Source organism: Hemitrygon akajei, chromosome 8 (assembly GCF_048418815.1).
Source record: "Hemitrygon akajei chromosome 8, sHemAka1.3, whole genome shotgun sequence".
Taxonomy (NCBI): Eukaryota; Metazoa; Chordata; class Chondrichthyes; order Myliobatiformes; family Dasyatidae; genus Hemitrygon; species Hemitrygon akajei.
Window position 1 is genome coordinate 67914433 of NC_133131.1, and position 27329 is coordinate 67941761.

The window sequence follows — 27329 nt, forward strand, 5'->3', positions numbered from 1 at the left end:
CTGATAATTGTCCCGATGGACGGGTGGGATTATTAACAACACTAAGGGCCCTGTGTACACAGTGCTCCTGAGAAATGTCCCGATGGATGGGTGGGATTATTAACAACACTAAGGGCCCTGTGTACACAGCGCTCCTGATAAATGTCCCGATGGACGGGTGGGATTATTAACAACACTAAGGGCCCTGTGTACACAGCGCTCCTGAGAAATGTCCCGATGGACGGGTGGGATTATTAACAATACTAAGGGCCCTGTGTACACAGCGCTCCTGATAAATGTCCCGATGGACCGGTGGGATTATTAACAATACTAAGGGCCCTGTGTACACAGTGCTGCTGAGAAATGTCCCGATGGACGGGTGGGATTATTAACAACACTAAGGGCCCTGTGTACACAGCGCGCCTGAGAAATGTCCCGATGGACGGGTGGGATTATTAACAACACTAAGGGCCTGTGTACACAGCGTTGCTGAGAAATGTCCCGATGGACGGGTGGGATTATTAACAACACTAAGGGCCCTGTGTACACAGCGCTGCTGATAAATGTCCCGATGGACGGGTGGGATTATTAACAATACTAAGGGCCCTGTGTACACAGCGCTCCTGAGAAATGTCCCGATGGACGGGTGGGATTATTAACAACACTAAGGGCCTGTGTACACAGCGCTCCTGAGAAATGTCCCGATGGACGGGTGGGATTATTAACAACACTAAGGGCCTGTGTACACAGCGTTGCTGAGAAATGTCCCGATGGACGGGTGGGATTATTAACAACACTAAGGGCCCTGTGTACACAGCGCTCCTGATAAATGTCCCGATGGACGGGTGGGATTATTAACAACACTAAGGGCCTGTGTACACAGCGTTGCTGAGAAATGTCCCGATGGACGGGTGGGATTATTAACAACACTAAGGGCCTGTGTACACAGCGTTGGTGAGAAATGTCCCGATGGACGGGTGGGATTATTAACAACACTAAGGGCCCTGTGTACACAGTGCTCCTGAAAAATGTCCCGATGGACGGGTGGGATTATTAACAATACTAAGGGCCCTGTGTACACAGCGCTCCTGATAAATGTCCCGATGGATGGGTGGGATTATTAACAATACTAAGGGCCCTGTGTACACAGTGCTCCTGAGAAATGTCCCGATGGACAGGTGGGATTATTATCAATACAAAGGGCCCTGTGTGCACAGCGCTCCTGAGAAATGTCCCGATGGACAGGTGGGATTATTATCAATACAAAGGGCCCTGTGTACACAGTGCTCCTGAGAAATGTCCCGATGGACGGGTGGGATTATTAACAATACTAGGGGCCCTGTGTACACAGTGCTGCTGATAAATGTCCCGATGGACGGGTGGGATTATTAACAACACTAAGGGCCCTGTGTACACAGTGCTCCTGATAAATGTCCCGCTGGACGGGTGGGATTATTATCAATACTAAGGGCCCTGTGTACACAGCGCTCCTGAGAAATGTCCCGATGGACGGGTGGGATTATTAACAATACAAAGGGCCCTGTGTACACAGCGCTGCTGAGAAATGTCCCGATGGACGGGTGGGATTATTAACAATACTAAGGGCCCTGTGTACACAGCGCTCCTGATAAATGTCCCGATGGACGGGTGGGATTATTAACAACACTAAGGGCCCTGTGTACACAGCGCTGCTGAGAAATGTCCCGATGGACGGGTGGGATTATTAACAATACTAAGGGCCCTGTGTACACAGTGCTCCTGATAAATGTCCCGATGGACGGGTGGGATTATTAACAATACTAAGGGCCCTGTGTACACAGCGCTCCTGAGAAATGTCCCGATGGACGGGTGGGATTATTAACAATACAAAGGGCCCTGTGTACACAGTGCTGCTGAGAAATGTCCCGATGGACGGGTGGGATTATTAACAACACTAAGGGCCCTGTGTACACAGCGCTGCTGAGAAATGTCCCGATGGACGTGTGGGATTATTAACAATACTAAGGGCCCTGTGTACACAGTGCTCCTGATAAATGTCCCGATGGACGGGTGGGATTATTAACAATACTAAGGGCCCTGTGTACACAGCGCTCCTGAGAAATGTCCCGATGGACGGGTGGGATTATTAACAATACAAAGGGCCCTGTGTACACAGTGCTGCTGAGAAATGTCCCGATGGACGGGTGGGATTATTAACAATACTAAGGGCCCTGTGTACACAGCGCTCCTGATAAATGTCCCGATGGACGGGTGGGATTATTAACAATACTAAGGGCCCTGTGTACACAGCGCTCCTGAGAAATGTCCCGATGGACGGGTGGGATTATTAACAACACTAAGGGCCTGTGTACACAGCGCTCCTGAGAAATGTCCCGATGGACGGGTGGGATTATTAACAACACTAAGGGCCTGTGTACACAGCGCTCCTGATAAATGTCCCGATGGACGGGTGGGATTATTAACAATACTAAGGGCCCTGTGTACACAGCGCTCCTGATAAATGTCCCGATGGACGGGTGGGATTATTAACAACACTAAGGGCCCTGTGTACACAGAGCTCCTGATAAATGTCCCGATGGACGGGTGGGATTATTAACAACACTAAGGGCCCTGTGTACACAGCGCTCCTGATAAATGTCCCGATGGACGGGTGGGATTATTAACAATACTAAGGGCCCTGTGTACACAGCGCTCCTGATAATTGTCCCGATGGACGGGTGGGATTATTAACAACACTAAGGGCCCTGTGTACACAGTGCTCCTGAGAAATGTCCCGATGGATGGGTGGGATTATTAACAACACTAAGGGCCCTGTGTACACAGCGCTCCTGATAAATGTCCCGATGGACGGGTGGGATTATTAACAATACTAAGGGCCCTGTGTACACAGCGCTCCTGATAAATGTCCCGATGGACGGGTGGGATTATTAACAATACTAAGGGCCCTGTGTACACAGCGCTCCTGATAAATGTCCCGATGGACCGGTGGGATTATTAACAATACTAAGGGCCCTGTGTACACAGTGCTGCTGAGAAATGTCCCGATGGACGGGTGGGATTATTAACAACACTAAGGGCCCTGTGTACACAGCGCGCCTGAGAAATGTCCCGATGGACGGGTGGGATTATTAACAACACTAAGGGCCTGTGTACACAGCGTTGCTGAGAAATGTCCCGATGGACGGGTGGGATTATTAACAACACTAAGGGCCCTGTGTACACAGCGCTGCTGATAAATGTCCCGATGGACGGGTGGGATTATTAACAATACTAAGGGCCCTGTGTACACAGCGCTCCTGAGAAATGTCCCGATGGACGGGTGGGATTATTAACAACACTAAGGGCCTGTGTACACAGCGCTCCTGAGAAATGTCCCGATGGACGGGTGGGATTATTAACAACACTAAGGGCCTGTGTACACAGCGTTGCTGAGAAATGTCCCGATGGACGGGTGGGATTATTAACTACACTAAGGGCCCTGTGTACACAGCGCTCCTGATAAATGTCCCGATGGACGGGTGGGATTATTAACAACACTAAGGGCCTGTGTACACAGCGTTGCTGAGAAATGTCCCGATGGACGGGTGGGATTATTAACAACACTAAGGGCCTGTGTACACAGCGTTGGTGAGAAATGTCCCGATGGACGGGTGGGATTATTAACAACACTAAGGGCCCTGTGTACACAGTGCTCCTGAAAAATGTCCCGATGGACGGGTGGGATTATTAACAATACTAAGGGCCCTGTGTACACAGCGCTCCTGATAAATGTCCCGATGGATGGGTGGGATTATTAACAATACTAAGGGCCCTGTGTACACAGTGCTCCTGAGAAATGTCCCGATGGACAGGTGGGATTATTATCAATACAAAGGGCCCTGTGTGCACAGCGCTCCTGAGAAATGTCCCGATGGACAGGTGGGATTATTATCAATACAAAGGGCCCTGTGTACACAGTGCTCCTGAGAAATGTCCCGATGGACGGGTGGGATTATTAACAATACTAGGGGCCCTGTGTACACAGTGCTGCTGATAAATGTCCCGATGGACGGGTGGGATTATTAACAACACTAAGGGCCCTGTGTACACAGTGCTCCTGATAAATGTCCCGCTGGACGGGTGGGATTATTATCAATACTAAGGGCCCTGTGTACACAGCGCTCCTGAGAAATGTCCCGATGGACGGGTGGGATTATTAACAATACAAAGGGCCCTGTGTACACAGCGCTGCTGAGAAATGTCCCGATGGACGGGTGGGATTATTAACAATACTAAGGGCCCTGTGTACACAGCGCTCCTGATAAATGTCCCGATGGACGGGTGGGATTATTAACAACACTAAGGGCCCTGTGTACACAGCGCTGCTGAGAAATGTCCCGATGGACGGGTGGGATTATTAACAATACTAAGGGCCCTGTGTACACAGTGCTCCTGATAAATGTCCCGATGGACGGGTGGGATTATTAACAATACTAAGGGCCCTGTGTACACAGCGCTCCTGAGAAATGTCCCGATGGACGGGTGGGATTATTAACAATACAAAGGGCCCTGTGTACACAGCGCTCCTGATAAATGTCCCGATGGACGGGTGGGATTATTAACAATACTAAGGGCCCTGTGTACACAGCGCTCCTGATAAATGTCCCGATGGACGGGTGGGATTATTAACAATACAAAGGGCCCTGTGTACACAGTGCTCCTGAGAAATGTCCCGATGGACGGGTGGGATTATTAACAATACTAAGGGCCCTGTGTACACAGTGCTGCTGATAAATGTCCCGATGGACGGGTGGGATTATTAACAACACTAAGGGCCCTGTGTACACAGCGCTGCTGAGAAATGTCCCGATGGACGGGTGGGATTATTAACAATACTAAGGGCCCTGTGTACACAGTGCTCCTGATAAATGTCCCGATGGACGGGTGGGATTATTAACAATACTAAGGGCCCTGTGTACACAGCGCTCCTGAGAAATGTCCCGATGGACGGGTGGGATTATTAACAATACAAAGGGCCCTGTGTACACAGTGCTGCTGAGAAATGTCCCGATGGACGGGTGGGATTATTAACAATACTAAGGGCCCTGTGTACACAGCGCTCCTGATAAATGTCCCGATGGACGGGTGGGATTATTAACAATACTAAGGGCCCTGTGTACACAGCGCTCCTGAGAAATGTCCCGATGGACGGGTGGGATTATTAACAACACTAAGGGCCTGTGTACACAGCGCTCCTGAGAAATGTCCCGATGGACGGGTGGGATTATTAACAACACTAAGGGCCTGTGTACACAGCGCTCCTGATAAATGTCCCGATGGACGGGTGGGATTATTAACAATACTAAGGGCCCTGTGTACACAGCGCTCCTGATAAATGTCCCGATGGACGGGTGGGATTATTAACAACACTAAGGGCCCTGTGTACACAGCGCTCCTGATAAATGTCCCGATGGACGGGTGGGATTATTAACAACACTAAGGGCCCTGTGTACACAGCGCTCCTGATAAATGTCCCGATGGACGGGTGGGATTATTAACAATACTAAGGGCCCTGTGTACACAGCGCTCCTGATAAATGTCCCGATGGACGGGTGGGATTATTAACAATACAAAGGGCGCTGTGTACACAGTGCTCCTGATAAATGTCCCGATGGACGGGTGGGATTATTAACAACACTAAGGGCCCTGTGTACACAGCGCTCCTGAGAAATGTCCCGATGGACGGGTTGGATTATTAACAACACTAAGGGCCCTGTGTACACAGCGCTCCTGAGAAATGTCCCGATGGACGGGTGGGATTATTAACAATACAAAGGGCCCTGTGTACACAGCGCTCCTGATAAATGTCCCGATGGACGGGTGGGATTATTAACAACACTAAGGGCCCTGTGTACACAGTGCTCCTGATAAATGTCCCGATGGACGGGTGGGATTATTAACAACACTAAGGGCCCTGTGTACACAGCGCTGCTGATAAATGTCCCGATGGATGGGTGGGATTATTAACAATACCAAGGGCCCTGTGTACACAGCGCTCCTGATAATTGTCCCGATGGACGGGTGGGATTATTAACAACACTAAGTGCCCTGTGTACACAGTGCTCCTGAGAAATGTCCCGATGGATGGTTGGGATTATTAACAACACTAAGGGCCCTGTGTACACAGCGCTCCTGATAAATGTCCCGATGGACGGGTGGGATTATTAACAACACTAAGGGCCCTGTGTACACAGCGCTCCTGAGAAATGTCCCGATGGACGGGTGGGATTATTAACAATACTAAGGGCCCTGTGTACACAGCGCTCCTGATAAATGTCCCGATGGACCGGTGGGATTATTAACAATACTAAGGGCCCTGTGTACACAGTGCTGCTGAGAAATGTCCCGATGGACGGGTGGGATTATTAACAACACTAAGGGCCCTGTGTACACAGCGCGCCTGAGAAATGTCCCGATGGACGGGTGGGATTATTAACAACACTAAGGGCCTGTGTACACAGCGTTGCTGAGAAATGTCCCGATGGACGGGTGGGATTATTAACAACACTAAGGGCCCTGTGTACACAGCGCTGCTGATAAATGTCCCGATGGACGGGTGGGATTATTAACAATACTAAGGGCCCTGTGTACACAGCGCTCCTGAGAAATGTCCCGATGGACGGGTGGGATTATTAACAACACTAAGGGCCTGTGTACACAGCGCTCCTGAGAAATGTCCCGATGGACGGGTGGGATTATTAACAACACTAAGGGCCTGTGTACACAGCGTTGCTGAGAAATGTCCCGATGGACGGGTGGGATTATTAACAACACTAAGGGCCCTGTGTACACAGCGCTCCTGATAAATGTCCCGATGGACGGGTGGGATTATTAACAACACTAAGGGCCTGTGTACACAGCGTTGCTGAGAAATGTCCCGATGGACGGGTGGGATTATTAACAACACTAAGGGCCTGTGTACACAGCGTTGGTGAGAAATGTCCCGATGGACGGGTGGGATTATTAACAACACTAAGGGCCCTGTGTACACAGTGCTCCTGAAAAATGTCCCGATGGACGGGTGGGATTATTAACAATACTAAGGGCCCTGTGTACACAGCGCTCCTGATAAATGTCCCGATGGATGGGTGGGATTATTAACAATACTAAGGGCCCTGTGTACACAGTGCTCCTGAGAAATGTCCCGATGGACAGGTGGGATTATTATCAATACAAAGGGCCCTGTGTGCACAGCGCTCCTGAGAAATGTCCCGATGGACAGGTGGGATTATTATCAATACAAAGGGCCCTGTGTACACAGTGCTCCTGAGAAATGTCCCGATGGACGGGTGGGATTATTAACAATACTAGGGGCCCTGTGTACACAGTGCTGCTGATAAATGTCCCGATGGACGGGTGGGATTATTAACAACACTAAGGGCCCTGTGTACACAGTGCTCCTGATAAATGTCCCGCTGGACGGGTGGGATTATTATCAATACTAAGGGCCCTGTGTACACAGCGCTCCTGAGAAATGTCCCGATGGACGGGTGGGATTATTAACAATACAAAGGGCCCTGTGTACACAGCGCTGCTGAGAAATGTCCCGATGGACGGGTGGGATTATTAACAATACTAAGGGCCCTGTGTACACAGCGCTCCTGATAAATGTCCCGATGGACGGGTGGGATTATTAACAACACTAAGGGCCCTGTGTACACAGCGCTGCTGAGAAATGTCCCGATGGACGGGTGGGATTATTAACAATACTAAGGGCCCTGTGTACACAGTGCTCCTGATAAATGTCCCGATGGACGGGTGGGATTATTAACAATACTAAGGGCCCTGTGTACACAGCGCTCCTGAGAAATGTCCCGATGGACGGGTGGGATTATTAACAATACAAAGGGCCCTGTGTACACAGTGCTGCTGAGAAATGTCCCGATGGACGGGTGGGATTATTAACAACACTAAGGGCCCTGTGTACACAGCGCTGCTGAGAAATGTCCCGATGGACGGGTGGGATTATTAACAATACTAAGGGCCCTGTGTACACAGTGCTCCTGATAAATGTCCCGATGGACGGGTGGGATTATTAACAATACTAAGGGCCCTGTGTACACAGCGCTCCTGAGAAATGTCCCGATGGACGGGTGGGATTATTAACAATACAAAGGGCCCTGTGTACACAGTGCTGCTGAGAAATGTCCCGATGGACGGGTGGGATTATTAACAATACTAAGGGCCCTGTGTACACAGCGCTCCTGATAAATGTCCCGATGGACGGGTGGGATTATTAACAATACTAAGGGCCCTGTGTACACAGCGCTCCTGAGAAATGTCCCGATGGACGGGTGGGATTATTAACAACACTAAGGGCCTGTGTACACAGCGCTCCTGAGAAATGTCCCGATGGACGGGTGGGATTATTAACAACACTAAGGGCCTGTGTACACAGCGCTCCTGATAAATGTCCCGATGGACGGGTGGGATTATTAACAATACTAAGGGCCCTGTGTACACAGCGCTCCTGATAAATGTCCCGATGGACGGGTGGGATTATTAACAACACTAAGGGCCCTGTGTACACAGCGCTCCTGATAAATGTCCCGATGGACGGGTGGGATTATTAACAACACTAAGGGCCCTGTGTACACAGCGCTCCTGATAAATGTCCCGATGGACGGGTGGGATTATTAACAATACTAAGGGCCCTGTGTACACAGCGCTCCTGATAATTGTCCCGATGGACGGGTGGGATTATTAACAACACTAAGGGCCCTGTGTACACAGTGCTCCTGAGAAATGTCCCGATGGATGGGTGGGATTATTAACAACACTAAGGGCCCTGTGTACACAGCGCTCCTGATAAATGTCCCGATGGACGGGTGGGATTATTAACAACACTAAGGGCCCTGTGTACACAGCGCTCCTGAGAAATGTCCCGATGGACGGGTGGGATTATTAACAATACTAAGGGCCCTGTGTACACAGCGCTCCTGATAAATGTCCCGATGGACCGGTGGGATTATTAACAATACTAAGGGCCCTGTGTACACAGTGCTGCTGAGAAATGTCCCGATGGACGGGTGGGATTATTAACAACACTAAGGGCCCTGTGTACACAGCGCGCCTGAGAAATGTCCCGATGGACGGGTGGGATTATTAACAACACTAAGGGCCTGTGTACACAGCGTTGCTGAGAAATGTCCCGATGGACGGGTGGGATTATTAACAACACTAAGGGCCCTGTGTACACAGCGCTGCTGATAAATGTCCCGATGGACGGGTGGGATTATTAACAATACTAAGGGCCCTGTGTACACAGCACTCCTGAGAAATGTCCCGATGGACGGGTGGGATTATTAACAACACTAAGGGCCTGTGTACACAGCGCTCCTGAGAAATGTCCCGATGGACGGGTGGGATTATTAACAACACTAAGGGCCTGTGTACACAGCGTTGCTGAGAAATGTCCCGATGGACGGGTGGGATTATTAACAACACTAAGGGCCCTGTGTACACAGCGCTCCTGATAAATGTCCCGATGGACGGGTGGGATTATTAACAACACTAAGGGCCTGTGTACACAGCGTTGCTGAGAAATGTCCCGATGGACGGGTGGGATTATTAACAACACTAAGGGCCTGTGTACACAGCGTTGGTGAGAAATGTCCCGATGGACGGGTGGGATTATTAACAACACTAAGGGCCCTGTGTACACAGTGCTCCTGAAAAATGTCCCGATGGACGGGTGGGATTATTAACAACACTAAGGGCCCTGTGTACACAGCGCTGCTGATAAATGTCCCGATGGATGGGTGGGATTATTAACAATACCAAGGGCCCTGTATACACAGCGCTCCTGAGAAATGTCCCGATGGACGGGTGGGATTATTAACAATACAAAGGGCCCTGTGTACACAGTGCTCCTGAGAAATGTCCCGATGGACGGGTGGGATTATCAACAACACTAAGGGCCCTGTGTACACAGCGCTCCTGATAAATGTCCCGATGGACGGGTGGGATTATTAACAATACTAAGGGCCCTGTGTACACAGCGCTCCTGATAAATGTCCCGATGGACGGGTGGGATTATTAACAATACAAAGGGCCCTGTGTACACAGTGCTCCTGAGAAATGTCCCGATGGATGGGTGGGATTATTAACAATACTAAGGGCCCTGTGTACACAGTGCTCCTGAGAAATGTCCCGATGGACAGGTAGGATTATTATCAATACAAAGGGCCCTGTGTACACAGCGCTCCTGAGAAATGTCCCGATGGACAGGTGGGATTATTATCAATACAAAGGGCCCTGTGTACACAGTGCTCCTGAGAAATGTCCCGATGGACGGGTGGGATTATTAACAATACTAAGGGCCCTGTGTACACAGTGCTGCTGATAAATGTCCCGATGGACGGGTGGGATTATTAACAACACTAAGGTCCCTGTGTACACAGTGCTCCTGATAAATGTCCCGATGGACGGGTGGGATTATTATCAATACTAAGGGCCCTGTGTACACAGCGCTCCTGAGAAATGTCCCGATGGACGGGTGGGATTATTAACAATACAAAGGGCCCTGTGTACACAGCGCTGCTGAGAAATGTCCCGATGGACGGGTGGGATTATTAACAATACTAAGGGCCCTGTGTACACAGCGCTCCTGATAAATGTCCCGATGGACGGGTGGGATTATTAACAACACTAAGGGCCCTGTGTACACAGCGCTGCTGAGAAATGTCCCGATGGACGGGTGGGATTATTAACAATACTAAGGGCCCTGTGTACACAATGCTCCTGATAAATGTCCCGATGGACGGGTGGGATTATTAACAATACTAAGGGCCCTGTGTACACAGCGCTCCTGAGAAATGTCCCGATGGACGGGTGGGATTATTAACAATACAAAGGGCCCTGTGTACACAGTGCTGCTGAGAAATGTCCCGATGGACGGGTGGGATTATTAACAATACTAAGGGCCCTGTGTACACAGCGCTCCTGATAAATGTCCCGATGGACGGGTGGGATTATTAACAATACTAAGGGCCCTGTGTACACAGCGCTCCTGATAAATGTCCCGATGGACGGGTGGGATTATTAACAATACTAAGGGCCCTGTGTACACAGTGCTCCTGAGAAATGTCCCGATGGACGGGTGGGATTATTAACAATACTAAGGGCCCTGTGTACACAGTGCTCCTGAGAAATGTCCCGATGGACGGGTGGGATTATTAACAACACTAAGGGCCCTGTGTACACAGCGCTCCTGAGAAATGTCCCGATGGACGGGTGGGATTATTAACAAAACAAAGGGCCCTGTGTACACAGTGCTCCTGAGAAATGTCCCGATGGACGGGTGGGATTATTAACAACACTAAGGGCCCTGTGTACACAGCGCTCCTGATAAATGTCCCGATGGACGGGTGGGATTATTAACAATACTAAGGGCCCTGTGTACACAGCGCTCCTGATAAATGTCCCGATGGACGGGTGGGATTATTAACAATACAAAGGGCCCTGTGTACACAGTGCTCCTGAGAAATGTCCCGATGGACGGGTGGGATTATTAACAATACTAAGGGCCCTGTGTACACAGTGCTGCTGATAAATGTCCCGATGGACGGGTGGGATTATTAACAATACTAAGGGCCCTGTGTACACAGCGCTGCTGATAAATGTCCCGATGGACGGGTGGGATTATTAACAATACTAAGGGCCCTGTGTACACAGTGCTCCTGAGAAATGTCCCGATGGACGGGTGGGATTATTAACAACACTAAGGGCCCTGTGTACACAGTGCTCCTGATAAATGTCCCGATGGACGGGTGGGATTATTATCAATACTAAGGGCCCTGTGTACACAGCGCTCCTGAGAAATGTCCCGATGGACGGGTGGGATTATTAACAATACAAAGGGCCCTGTGTACACAGCGCTGCTGAGAAATGTCCCGATGGACGGGTGGGATTATTAACAATACTAAGGGCCCTGTGTACACAGCGCTCCTGATAAATGTCCCGATGGACGGGTGGGATTATTAACAACACTAAGGGCCCTGTGTACACAGCGCTGCTGAGAAATGTCCCGATGGACGGATGGGATTATTAACAATACTAAGGGCCCTGTGTACACAGTGCTCCTGATAAATGTCCCGATGGACGGGTGGGATTATTAACAATACTAAGGGCCCTGTGTACACAGCGCTCCTGAGAAATGTCCCGATGGACGGGTGGGATTATTAACAATACAAAGGGCCCTGTGTACACAGTGCTGCTGAGAAATGTCCCGATGGACGGGTGGGATTATTAACAATACTAAGGGCCCTGTGTACACAGCGCTCCTGATAAATGTCCCGATGGACGGGTGGGATTATTAACAACACTAAGGGCCCTGTGTACACAGCGCTGCTGAGAAATGTCCCGATGGACGGGTGGGATTATTAACAATACTAAGGGCCCTGTGTACACAGTGCTGCTGAGAAATGTCCCGATGGACGGGTGGGATTATTAACAATACTAAGGGCCCTGTGTACACAGCGCTCCTGAGAAATGTCCCGATGGACGGGTGGGATTATTAACAATACAAAGGGCCCTGTGTACACAGTGCTGCTGAGAAATGTCCCGATGGACGGGTGGGATTATTAACAATACTAAGGGCCCTGTGTACACAGCGCTCCTGATAAATGTCCCGATGGACGGGTGGGATTATTAACAACACTAAGGGCCCTGTGTACACAGCGCTGCTTAGAAATGTCCCGATGGACGGGTGGGATTATTAACAATACTAAGGGCCCTGTGTACACAGTGCTGCTGATAAATGTCCCGATGGACGGGTGGGATTATTAACAATACTAAGGGCCCTGTGTACACAGCGCTCCTGAGAAATGTCCCGATGGACGGGTGGGATTATTAACAATACTAAGGGCCCTGTGTACACAGCGCTCCTGATAAATGTCCCGATGGACGGGTGGGATTATTAACAACACTAAGGGCCCTGTGTACACAGCGCTGCTGAGAAATGTCCCGATGGACGGGTGGGATTATTAACAATACTAAGGGCCCTGTGTACACAGTGCTGCTGATAAATGTCCCGATGGACGGGTGGGATTATTAACAATACTAAGGGCCCTGTGTACACAGCGCTGCTGATAAATGTCCCGATGGACGGGTGGGATTATTAACAATACTAAGGGCCCTGTGTACACAGCGCTCCTGAGAAATGTCCCGATGGACGGGTGGGATTATTAACAATACAAAGGGCCCTGTGTACACAGTGCTGCTGAGAAATGTCCCGATGGACGGGTGGGAATATTAACAATACTAAGGGCCCTGTGTACACAGCGCTCCTGATAAATGTCCCGATGGACGGGTGGGATTATTAACAACACTAAGGGCCCTGTGTACACAGTGCTGCTGAGAAATGTCCCGATGGACGGGTGGGATTATTAACAATACTAAGGGCCCTGTGTACACAGCGCTCCTGATAAATGTCCCGATGGACGGGTGGGATTATTAACAACACTAAGGGCCCTGTGTACACAGCGCTGCTGAGAAATGTCCCGATGGACGGGTGGGATTATTAACAATACTAAGGGCCCTGTGTACACAGTGCTCCTGAGAAATGTCCCGATGGACGGGTGGGATTATTAACAACACTAAGGGCCCTGTGTACTCAGTGCTCCTGATAAATGTCCCGATGGACGGGTGGGATTATTAACAATACTAAGGGCCCTGTGTACACAGCGCTCCTGATAAATGTCCCGATGGACGGGTGGGATTATTAACAATACTAAGGGCCCTGTGTACACAGCGCTCCTGATAAATGTCCCGATGGACGGGTGGGATTATTAACAACACTAAGGGCCCTGTGTACTCAGTGCTCCTGAGAAATGTCCCGATGGACGGGTGGGATTATTAACAATACTAAGGGCCCTGTGTACACAGCGCTCCTGATAAATGTCCCGATGGACGGGTGGGATTATTAACAATACAAAGGGCCCTGTGTACACAGTGCTCCTGAGAAATGTCCCGATGGACGGGTGGGATTATTAACAATACTAAGGGCCCTGTGTACACAGTGCTGCTGATAAATGTCTCGATGGACTGACAATAGACAATAGACAATAGGTGCAGAAGTAGACCATTCGGCCCTTCAAGCCTGCACCGCCATTTTGAGATCATGGCTGATCATCTACTATCAATACCCGGTTCCTGCCTTGTCCCCATATCCCTTGATTCCCCTATCCATAAGATACCTATTTAGCTCCTTCTTGAAAGCATCCAGAAAATTGACCTCCACTAACTTCCGAGGCAGTGCATTCCAGAACCCCACAACTCTCTGGGAGAAGAAGTTTTTCCTTAACTCTGTCCTAAATGACCTACCCCTTATTCTCAAACCATGCCCTCTGGTACTGGACTCTCCCAGCATCTGGAACATATTTCCTGCCTCTATCTTGTCCAATCCCTTAATAATCTTATATGTTTCAATCAGATCCCCTCTCAATCTCCTTAATTCCAGCGTGTACAAGTCCAGTCTCTCTAACCTTACTGCGTAAGACAGTCCAGACATCCCAGGAATTAACCTCATGAATCTACGCTGCACTTCCTCTACAGCCAAGATGTCCTTCCTTAACCCTGGAGACCAAAACTGTACACAATACTCCAGGTGTGGTCTCACCAGGGCTCTGTACAAATGCAAGAGGATTTCCTTGCTCTTGTACTCAATTCCCTTTGTAATAAAGGCCAACATTCTATTAGCCTTCTTCACTGCCTGCTGCACTTGCTCAGTCACCTTCAGTGACTGACGAACAAGGACTCCTAGATCTCTTTGTATTTCTCCCTTACCTAACTCTACACCATTCGGATAATAATCTGCCTTCCTGTTCTTACTCCCAAAGTGGATAACCTCACACTTATTCACATTAAACGTCATCTGCCAAGTATCTGCCCACTCACCCAGCCTATCCAAGTCACCCTGAATTCTCCTAACATCCTCATCACATGTCACACTGCCACCCAGCTTAGTATCATCAGCAAATTTGCTGATGTTATTCTCAATGCCTTCATCTAAATCGTTGACGTAAATTGTAAACAGCTGTGGTCTCAATACCGGGCCCTGTGGCACCCCACTAGTCACCACCTGCCATTCCAAGAAACACCCATTCACCGCTACCCTTTGCTTTCTATCTGCCAACCAGTTTTCTATCCATGTCAATGTCTTCCCCCCGATGCCCTGAGCTTTGATTTTACCCACCAATCTCCTATGTGGGACCTTATCAAATGCCTTCTGAAAATCCAGGTACACTACATCCACTGGATCTCCCCCGTCTAACTTCCTGGTTACATCCTCGAAAAACTCCAACAGATTAGTCAAGCATGATTTACCCTTGGTAAATCCATGCTGGCTCGGCCCAATCCTATCACTGCTATCTAGATATGCCACTATTTCATCCTTAATAATGGACTCTAGCATCTTCCCCACCACCGATGTCAGGCTGACAGGTTGATAGTTCTCTGTTTTCTCCCTCCCTCCTATCTTAAAAAGTGGGATAACATTAGCCATTCTCCAATCCTCAGGAACTGATCCTGAATCTAAGGAACATTGGAAAATGATTACCAATGCATCCGCAATTTCCAGGGCCACCTCCTTTAGTACCCTAGGATGCAGACCATCTGGACCTGGGGATTTGTCAGCCTTCAGTCCCATCAGTCTACTCATCACCATTTCCTTCCTAATGTCAATCTGTTTCATTTCCTCTGTTACCCTATGTCCTTGGCCTATCCATACATCTGGGAGATTGCTTGTGTCTTCCTTAGTGAAAACAGATCTAAAGTACTCATTAAATTCTTCTGCCATTTCTCTGTTTCCCATAACAATTTCACCCAATTCATTCTTCAAGGGCCCAACATTGTTCTTAACTATCTTCCTTCTCTTCACATACCTAAAAAAGCATTTGCTATCTTCCTTTATATTCCTGGCTAGCTTGCATTCGTACCTCATTTTTTCTCCCCGTATTGCCTTCTTAGTTAAGTTCTGTTGTTCCTTAAAAACTTTCCAATCATCTGTCCTCCCACTCACCTTAGCTCTGTCATACTTCCTTTTTTTTAATGCTATGCAATCTCTGACTTCCTTTGTCAACCACTGTGGCCCCTTTCCTTCCTTCTCCGGGGGATGAACTGATTTTGCACCTTGTGCATTATTCCCAAGAATATCTGCCATTGCTGTTCCACTGTCTTTTCTGCTAGGCTATCCGTCCAGTCAACTTTGGCCAGCTCCTCCCTCATGGCTCCATAGTTTCCCCTGTTCAACTGCAACACTGACACCTCCGAGCTGCCCATATCCTTCTCAAATTGCAGATAAAAACTTATCATATTATGATCACTACCTCCTAATGGCTCCTTTACTACAAGATCGCTTATCAAATCCTGTTCATTACATAACACTAAATCCAGAATAGTCTTGTCCCTGGTCGGCTCTCGTACAAGCTGTTCCAAGAATGCATCCCGTAGGCACTCTACAAACTCCCTATCCTGTGGTCCAGCACCAACCTGATTCTCCCAGTTCACCTGCATGTTGAAATCCCCCATAACTACTGCAACATTACCTTTGCCACATGCCAATGTTAACTCCCTATTCAACTTGCACCCAATATCCATGCTACTGTTTGGTGGCCTGTAGACAACACCCATTTGGGTCCTTTTGCCCTTACTGTTCCTCAGTTCTATCCACACAGACTCCACTTCTCCTGATCCTATGTCCCCCCTTGCAAAGGACTGAATCTCATTCCTCACCAACAGGGCCAGCCCACCCCCTCTGCCCACATTTCTGTCCCTACGATAGCACGTATACCCTTGTACATTCATTTCCCAGGTCTGATCTCCCTGCAGCCATGTCTCCGTTATCCCAACAACATCATAGTTACCCATCCGCACCTGAGCTTCAAGCTCATCCGCCTTATTTCTGACGCTTCGTGCATTCAAATATAGACTGGTGGGATTATTAACAATACTAAGGGCCCTGTGTACACAGCGCTCCTGAGAAATGTCCCGATGGACGGGTGGGATTATTAACAACACTAAGGGCCCTGTGTACACAGCGCTCCTGAGAAATGTCCCGATGGACGGGTGGGATTATTAACAACACTAAGGGCCCTGTGTACACAGCGCTCCTGAGAAATGTCCCGATGGACGGGTGGGATTATTAACAACACTAAGGGCCCTGTGTACACAGCGCTCCTGAGAAATGTCCCCGATGGACGGGTGGGATTATTAACAACACTAAGGGCCCTGTGTACACAGCGCTCCTGATAAATGTCCCGATGGACGGGTGGGATTATTAACAATACTAAGGGCCCTGTGTACACAGCGCTCCTGAGAAATGTCCCGATGGACGGGTGGGATTATTAACAATACTAAGGGCCCTGTGTACACAGCGCTCCTGAGAAATGTCCCGATGGACGGGTGGGATTATTAACAACACTAAGGGCCCTGTGTACACAGCGCTCCTGAGAAATGTCCCGATGGACGGGTGGGATTATTAACAACACTAAGGGCCCTGTGTACACAGCGCTCCTGAGAAATGTCCCGATGGACGGGTGGGATTATTAACAATACTAAGGGCCCTGTGTACACAGCGCTCCTGAGAAATGTCCCGATGGACGGGTGGGATTATTAACAATACTAAGGGCCCTGTGTACACAGCGCTCCTGATAAATGTCCCGATGGACGGGTGGGATTATTAACAATACTAAGGGCCCTGTGTACACAGCGCTCCTGAGAAATGTCCCGATGGACGGGTGGGATTATTAACAATACTAAGGGCCCTGTGTACACAGCGCTCCTGAGAAATGTCCCCGATGGACGGGTGGGATTATTAACAACGCTAAGGGCCCTGTGTACACAGCGCTCCTGAGAAATGTCCCCGATGGACGGGTGGGATTATTAACAACACTAAGGGCCCTGTGTACACAGCGCTCCTGATAAATGTCCCGATGGACGGGTGGGATTATTAACAATACTAAGGGCCCTGTGTACACAGCGCTCCTGAGAAATGTCCCGATGGACGGGTGGGATTATTAACAATACTAAGGGCCCTGTGTACACAGCGCTCCTGAGAAATGTCCCGATGGACGGGTGGGATTATTAACAACACTAAGGGCCCTGTGTACACAGCGCTCCTGAGAAATGTCCCGATGGACGGGTGGGATTATTAACAACACTAAGGGCCCTGTGTACACAGCGCTCCTGAGAAATGTCCCGATGGACGGGTGGGATTATTAACAATACTAAGGGCCCTGTGTACACAGCGCTCCTGAGAAATGTCCCGATGGACGGGTGGGATTATTAACAATACTAAGGGCCCTGTGTACACAGCGCTCCTGATAAATGTCCCGATGGACGGGTGGGATTATTAACAATACTAAGGGCCCTGTGTACACAGCGCTCCTGAAAAATGTCCCGATGGACGGGTGGGATTATTAACAATACTAAGGGCCCTGTGTACACAGCGCTCCTGAGAAATGTCCCCGATGGACGGGTGGGATTATTAACAACGCTAAGGGCCCTGTGTACACAGCGCTCCTGAGAAATGTCCCCGATGGACGGGTGGGATTATTAACAACACTAAGGGCCCTGTGTACACAGCGCTCCTGATAAATGTCCCGATGGACGGGTGGGATTATTAACAACACTAAGGGCCCTGTGTACACAGCGCTGCTGAGAAATGTCCCGATGGACGGGTGGGATTATTAACAACACTAAGGGCCCTGTGTACACAGCGCTCCTGATAAATGTCCCGATGGACGGGTGGGATTATTAACAACACTAAGGGCCCTGTGTACACAGCGCTCCTGATAAATGTCCCGATGGACGGGTGGGATTATTAACAATACTAAGGGCCCTGTGTACACAGCGCTGCTGAGAAATGTCCCGATGGACGGGTGGGATTATTAACAATACTAAGGGCCCTGTGTACACAGCGCTCCTGATAAATGTCCCGATGGACGGGTGGGATTATTAACAATACTAAGGGCCCTGTGTACACAGCGCTGCTGAGAAATGTCCCGATGGACGGGTGGGATTATTAACAATACTAAGGGCCCTGTGTACACAGCGCTCCTGATAAATGTCCCGATGGACGGGTGGGATTATTAACAATACTAAGGGCCCTGTGTACACAGCGCTGCTGAGAAATGTCCCGATGGACGGGTGGGATTATTAACAACACTAAGGGCCCTGTGTACACAGCGCTCCTGATAAATGTCCCGATGGACGGGTGGGATTATTAACAACACTAAGGGCCCTGTGTACACAGCGCTCCTGATAAATGTCCCGATGGACGGGTGGGATTATTAACAACACTAAGGGCCCTGTGTACACAGCGCTCCTGATAAATGTCCCGATGGACGGGTGGGATTATTAACAATACTAAGGGCCCTGTGTACACAGCGCTGCTGAGAAATGTCCCGATGGACGGGTGGGATTATTAACAACACTAAGAGCCCTGTGTACACAGCGCTCCTGAGAAATGTCCCGATGGACGGGTGGGATTATTAACAATACTAAGGGCCCTGTGTACACAGCGCTCCTGATAAATGTCCCGATGGACGGGTGGGATTATTAACAATACTAAGGGCCCTGTGTACACAGCGCTGCTGAGAAATGTCCCCGATGGACGGGTGGGATTATTAACAACACTAAGGGCCCTGTGTACACAGCGCTGCTGAGAAATGTCCCGATGGACGGGTGGGATTATTAACAACACTAAGGGCCCTGTGTACACAGCGCTCCTGATAAATGTCCCGATGGACGGCTGGGATTATTAACAATACTAAGGGCCCTGTGTACACAGCGCTGCTGATAAATGTCCCGATGGACGGGTGGGATTATTAACAATACTAAGGGCCCTGTGTACACAGCGCTCCTGAGAAATGTCCCGATGGACGGGTGGGATTATTAACAATACAAAGGGCCCTGTGTACACAGTGCTGCTGAGAAATGTCCCGATGGACGGGTGGGAATATTAACAATACTAAGGGCCCTGTGTACACAGCGCTCCTGATAAATGTCCCGATGGACGGGTGGGATTATTAACAACACTAAGGGCCCTGTGTACACAGTGCTGCTGAGAAATGTCCCGATGGACGGGTGGGATTATTAACAATACTAAGGGCCCTGTGTACACAGCGCTCCTGATAAATGTCCCGATGGACGGGTGGGATTATTAACAACACTAAGGGCCCTGTGTACACAGCGCTGCTGAGAAATGTCCCGATGGACGGGTGGGATTATTAACAATACTAAGGGCCCTGTGTACACAGTGCTCCTGAGAAATGTCCCGATGGACGGGTGGGATTATTAACAACACTAAGGGCCCTGTGTACTCAGTGCTCCTGATAAATGTCCCGATGGACGGGTGGGATTATTAACAATACTAAGGGCCCTGTGTACACAGCGCTCCTGATAAATGTCCCGATGGACGGGTGGGATTATTAACAATACTAAGGGCCCTGTGTACACAGCGCTCCTGATAAATGTCCCGATGGACGGGTGGGATTATTAACAACACTAAGGGCCCTGTGTACTCAGTGCTCCTGAGAAATGTCCCGATGGACGGGTGGGATTATTAACAATACTAAGGGCCCTGTGTACACAGCGCTCCTGATAAATGTCCCGATGGACGGGTGGGATTATTAACAATACAAAGGGCCCTGTGTACACAGTGCTCCTGAGAAATGTCCCGATGGACGGGTGGGATTATTAACAATACTAAGGGCCCTGTGTACACAGTGCTGCTGATAAATGTCTCGATGGACTGACAATAGACAATAGACAATAGGTGCAGAAGTAGACCATTCGGCCCTTCAAGCCTGCACCGCCATTTTGAGATCATGGCTGATCATCTACTATCAATACCCGGTTCCTGCCTTGTCCCCATATCCCTTGATTCCCCTATCCATAAGATACCTATTTAGCTCCTTCTTGAAAGCATCCAGAAAATTGACCTCCACTAACTTCCGAGGCAGTGCATTCCAGAACCCCACAACTCTCTGGGAGAAGAAGTTTTTCCTTAACTCTGTCCTAAATGACCTACCCCTTATTCTCAAACCATGCCCTCTGGTACTGGACTCTCCCAGCATCTGGAACATATTTCCTGCCTCTATCTTGTCCAATCCCTTAATAATCTTATATGTTTCAATCAGATCCCCTCTCAATCTCCTTAATTCCAGCGTGTACAAGTCCAGTCTCTCTAACCTTACTGCGTAAGACAGTCCAGACATCCCAGGAATTAACCTCATGAATCTACGCTGCACTTCCTCTACAGCCAAGATGTCCTTCCTTAACCCTGGAGACCAAAACTGTACACAATACTCCAGGTGTGGTCTCACCAGGGCTCTGTACAAATGCAAGAGGATTTCCTTGCTCTTGTACTCAATTCCCTTTGTAATAAAGGCCAACATTCTATTAGCCTTCTTCACTGCCTGCTGCACTTGCTCAGTCACCTTCAGTGACTGACGAACAAGGACTCCTAGATCTCTTTGTATTTCTCCCTTACCTAACTCTACACCATTCGGATAATAATCTGCCTTCCTGTTCTTACTCCCAAAGTGGATAACCTCACACTTATTCACATTAAACGTCATCTGCCAAGTATCTGCCCACTCACCCAGCCTATCCAAGTCACCCTGAATTCTCCTAACATCCTCATCACATGTCACACTGCCACCCAGCTTAGTATCATCAGCAAATTTGCTGATGTTATTCTCAATGCCTTCATCTAAATCGTTGACGTAAATTGTAAACAGCTGTGGTCTCAATACCGGGCCCTGTGGCACCCCACTAGTCACCACCTGCCATTCCAAGAAACACCCATTCACCGCTACCCTTTGCTTTCTATCTGCCAACCAGTTTTCTATCCATGTCAATGTCTTCCCCCCGATGCCCTGAGCTTTGATTTTACCCACCAATCTCCTATGTGGGACCTTATCAAATGCCTTCTGAAAATCCAGGTACACTACATCCACTGGATCTCCCCCGTCTAACTTCCTGGTTACATCCTCGAAAAACTCCAACAGATTAGTCAAGCATGATTTACCCTTGGTAAATCCATGCTGGCTCGGCCCAATCCTATCACTGCTATCTAGATATGCCACTATTTCATCCTTAATAATGGACTCTAGCATCTTCCCCACCACCGATGTCAGGCTGACAGGTTGATAGTTCTCTGTTTTCTCCCTCCCTCCTATCTTAAAAAGTGGGATAACATTAGCCATTCTCCAATCCTCAGGAACTGATCCTGAATCTAAGGAACATTGGAAAATGATTACCAATGCATCCGCAATTTCCAGGGCCACCTCCTTTAGTACCCTAGGATGCAGACCATCTGGACCTGGGGATTTGTCAGCCTTCAGTCCCATCAGTCTACTCATCACCATTTCCTTCCTAATGTCAATCTGTTTCATTTCCTCTGTTACCCTATGTCCTTGGCCTATCCATACATCTGGGAGATTGCTTGTGTCTTCCTTAGTGAAAACAGATCTAAAGTACTCATTAAATTCTTCTGCCATTTCTCTGTTTCCCATAACAATTTCACCCAATTCATTCTTCAAGGGCCCAACATTGTTCTTAACTATCTTCCTTCTCTTCACATACCTAAAAAAGCATTTGCTATCTTCCTTTATATTCCTGGCTAGCTTGCATTCGTACCTCATTTTTTCTCCCCGTATTGCCTTCTTAGTTAAGTTCTGTTGTTCCTTAAAAACTTTCCAATCATCTGTCCTCCCACTCACCTTAGCTCTGTCATACTTCCTTTTTTTTAATGCTATGCAATCTCTGACTTCCTTTGTCAACCACTGTGGCCCCTTTCCTTCCTTCTCCGGGGGATGAACTGATTTTGCACCTTGTGCATTATTCCCAAGAATATCTGCCATTGCTGTTCCACTGTCTTTTCTGCTAGGCTATCCGTCCAGTCAACTTTGGCCAGCTCCTCCCTCATGGCTCCATAGTTTCCCCTGTTCAACTGCAACACTGACACCTCCGAGCTGCCCATATCCTTCTCAAATTGCAGATAAAAACTTATCATATTATGATCACTACCTCCTAATGGCTCCTTTACTACAAGATCGCTTATCAAATCCTGTTCATTACATAACACTAAATCCAGAATAGTCTTGTCCCTGGTCGGCTCTCGTACAAGCTGTTCCAAGAATGCATCCCGTAGGCACTCTACAAACTCCCTATCCTGTGGTCCAGCACCAACCTGATTCTCCCAGTTCACCTGCATGTTGAAATCCCCCATAACTACTGCAACATTACCTTTGCCACATGCCAATGTTAACTCCCTATTCAACTTGCACCCAATATCCATGCTACTGTTTGGTGGCCTGTAGACAACACCCATTTGGGTCCTTTTGCCCTTACTGTTCCTCAGTTCTATCCACACAGACTCCACTTCTCCTGATCCTATGTCCCCCCTTGCAAAGGACTGAATCTCATTCCTCACCAACAGGGCCAGCCCACCCCCTCTGCCCACATTTCTGTCCCTACGATAGCACGTATACCCTTGTACATTCATTTCCCAGGTCTGATCTCCCTGCAGCCATGTCTCCGTTATCCCAACAACATCATAGTTACCCATCCGCACCTGAGCTTCAAGCTCATCCGCCTTATTTCTGACGCTTCGTGCATTCAAATATAGACTGGTGGGATTATTAACAATACTAAGGGCCCTGTGTACACAGCGCTCCTGAGAAATGTCCCGATGGACGGGTGGGATTATTAACAACACTAAGGGCCCTGTGTACACAGCGCTCCTGAGAAATGTCCCGATGGACGGGTGGGATTATTAACAACACTAAGGGCCCTGTGTACACAGCGCTCCTGAGAAATGTCCCGATGGACGGGTGGGATTATTAACAACACTAAGGGCCCTGTGTACACAGCGCTCCTGAGAAATGTCCCCGATGGACGGGTGGGATTATTAACAACACTAAGGGCCCTGTGTACACAGCGCTCCTGATAAATGTCCCGATGGACGGGTGGGATTATTAACAATACTAAGGGCCCTGTGTACACAGCGCTCCTGAGAAATGTCCCGATGGACGGGTGGGATTATTAACAATACTAAGGGCCCTGTGTACACAGCGCTCCTGAGAAATGTCCCGATGGACGGGTGGGATTATTAACAACACTAAGGGCCCTGTGTACACAGCGCTCCTGAGAAATGTCCCGATGGACGGGTGGGATTATTAACAACACTAAGGGCCCTGTGTACACAGCGCTCCTGAGAAATGTCCCGATGGACGGGTGGGATTATTAACAATACTAAGGGCCCTGTGTACACAGCGCTCCTGAGAAATGTCCCGATGGACGGGTGGGATTATTAACAATACTAAGGGCCCTGTGTACACAGCGCTCCTGATAAATGTCCCGATGGACGGGTGGGATTATTAACAATACTAAGGGCCCTGTGTACACAGCGCTCCTGAAAAATGTCCCGATGGACGGGTGGGATTATTAACAATACTAAGGGCCCTGTGTACACAGCGCTCCTGAGAAATGTCCCCGATGGACGGGTGGGATTATTAACAACGCTAAGGGCCCTGTGTACACAGCGCTCCTGAGAAATGTCCCCGATGGACGGGTGGGATTATTAACAACACTAAGGGCCCTGTGTACACAGCGCTCCTGATAAATGTCCCGATGGACGGGTGGGATTATTAACAACACTAAGGGCCCTGTGTACACAGCGCTCCTGAGAAATGTCCCGATGGACGGGTGGGATTATTAACAATACTAAGGGCCCTGTGTACACAGCGCTCCTGAGAAATGTCCCGATGGACGGGTGGGATTATTAACAACACTAAGGGCCCTGTGTACACAGCGCTCCTGAGAAATGTCCCGATGGACGGGTGGGATTATTAACAACACTAAGGGCCCTGTGTACACAGCGCTCCTGAGAAATGTCCCGATGGACGGGTGGGATTATTAACAATACTAAGGGCCCTGTGTACACAGCGCTCCTGAGAAATGTCCCGATGGACGGGTGGGATTATTAACAATACTAAGGGCCCTGTGTACACAGCGCTCCTGATAAATGTCCCGATGGACGGGTGGGATTATTAACAATACTAAGGGCCCTGTGGACACAGCGCTCCTGAAAAATGTCCCGATGGACGGGTGGGATTATTAACAATACTAAGGGCCCTGTGTACACAGCGCTCCTGAGAAATGTCCCCGATGGACGGGTGGGATTATTAACAACGCTAAGGGCCCTGTGTACACAGCGCTCCTGAGAAATGTCCCCGATGGACGGGTGGGATTATTAACAACACTAAGGGCCCTGTGTACACAGCGCTCCTGATAAATGTCCCGATGGACGGGTGGGATTATTAACAACACTAAGGGCCCTGTGTACACAGCGCTGCTGAGAAATGTCCCGATGGACGGGTGGGATTATTAACAACACTAAGGGCCCTGTGTACACAGCGCTCCTGATAAATGTCCCGATGGACGGGTGGGATTATTAACAACACTAAGGGCCCTGTGTACACAGCGCTCCTGATAAATGTCCCGATGGACGGGTGGGATTATTAACAATACTAAGGGCCCTGTGTACACAGCGCTGCTGAGAAATGTCCCGATGGACGGGTGGGATTATTAACAATACTAAGGGCCCTGTGTACACAGCGCTCCTGATAAATGTCCCGATGGACGGGTGGGATTATTAACAATACTAAGGGCCCTGTGTACACAGCGCTGCTGAGAAATGTCCCGATGGACGGGTGGGATTATTAACAATACTAAGGGCCCTGTGTACACAGCGCTCCTGATAAATGTCCCGATGGACGGGTGGGATTATTAACAATACTAAGGGCCCTGTGTACACAGCGCTGCTGAGAAATGTCCCGATGGACGGGTGGGATTATTAACAACACTAAGGGCCCTGTGTACACAGCGCTCCTGATAAATGTCCCGATGGACGGGTGGGATTATTAACAACACTAAGGGCCCTGTGTACACAGCGCTCCTGATAAATGTCCCGATGGACGGGTGGGATTATTAACAATACTAAGGGCCCTGTGTACACAGCGCTGCTGAGAAATGTCCCGATGGACGGGTGGGATTATTAACAACACTAAGGGCCCTGTGTACACAGCGCTCCTGAGAAATGTCCCGATGGACGGGTGGGATTATTAACAATACTAAGGGCCCTGTGTACACAGCGCTCCTGATAAATGTCCCGATGGACGGGTGGGATTATTAACAATACTAAGGGCCCTGTGTACACAGCGCTGCTGAGAAATGTCCCCGATGGACGGGTGGGATTATTAACAACACTAAGGGCCCTGTGTACACAGCGCTGCTGAGAAATGTCCCGATGGACGGGTGGGATTATTAACAACACTAAGGGCCCTGTGTACACAGCGCTCCTGATAAATGTCCCGATGGACGGCTGGGATTATTAACAATACTAAGGGCCCTGTGTACACAGCGCTCCTGATAAATGTCCCGATGGACGGGTGGGATTATTAACAATACCAAGGGCCCTGTGTACACAGCGCTCCTGATAAATGTCCCGATGGACGGGTGGGATTATTAACAATACTAAGGGCCCTGTGTACACAGCGCTCCTGATAAATGTCCCGGTGGACTGGTGGGATTATTAACAATACTAAGGGCCCTGTGTACACAGCGCTCCTGAGAAATGTCCCGATGGACGGGTGGGATTATTAACAATACTAAGGGCCCTGTGTACACAGCGCTCCTGATAAATGTCCCGATGGACGGGTGGGATTATTAACAATACTAAGGGCCCTGTGTACACAGCGCTCCTGAGAAATGTCCCTGATGGATGGTAGGGAGAGCCCTACGATCCTCTCATAGTCCTTTGTAGGGACTTCCGGTCCAGTGCTCAGCTGCTCCCATACCAGATGAGGATGCAGCTTCTCAGGACACTCTCAATAGTGCTCTTATAAAATTCAGTTAAGATGGGGGTGGGAACCCTTGCCTGCCGCAATCTCTTTTGGAAGCTGAGGCACTGCTGTGCCTTTGTTTCATGGAGGTGATCTTTTTAGGGTGTACATTACTTACAATTTGTCAGTCCATGCCAGAATGTTGTCCAGGCCTGCTGTGTGTGGACACAAACTGCTTCGTCCTGAGGAACAGTGTGACTCTGTTCATTGAAAACATGGTGCTACATCTGTATGACAACAAGGTCAGAGAGTAATAGCCAACATCACTTCCTGCACCTGTCCTTCCACCATCTCACCTGTGGATTACTCAGCCAGCCTCCATGAAGTGAAACTGCAAGCCCCTGCACACTCCTCCAACAAGCAGTTAAAGATCGCATGCCCAACCGTGTGGCAATG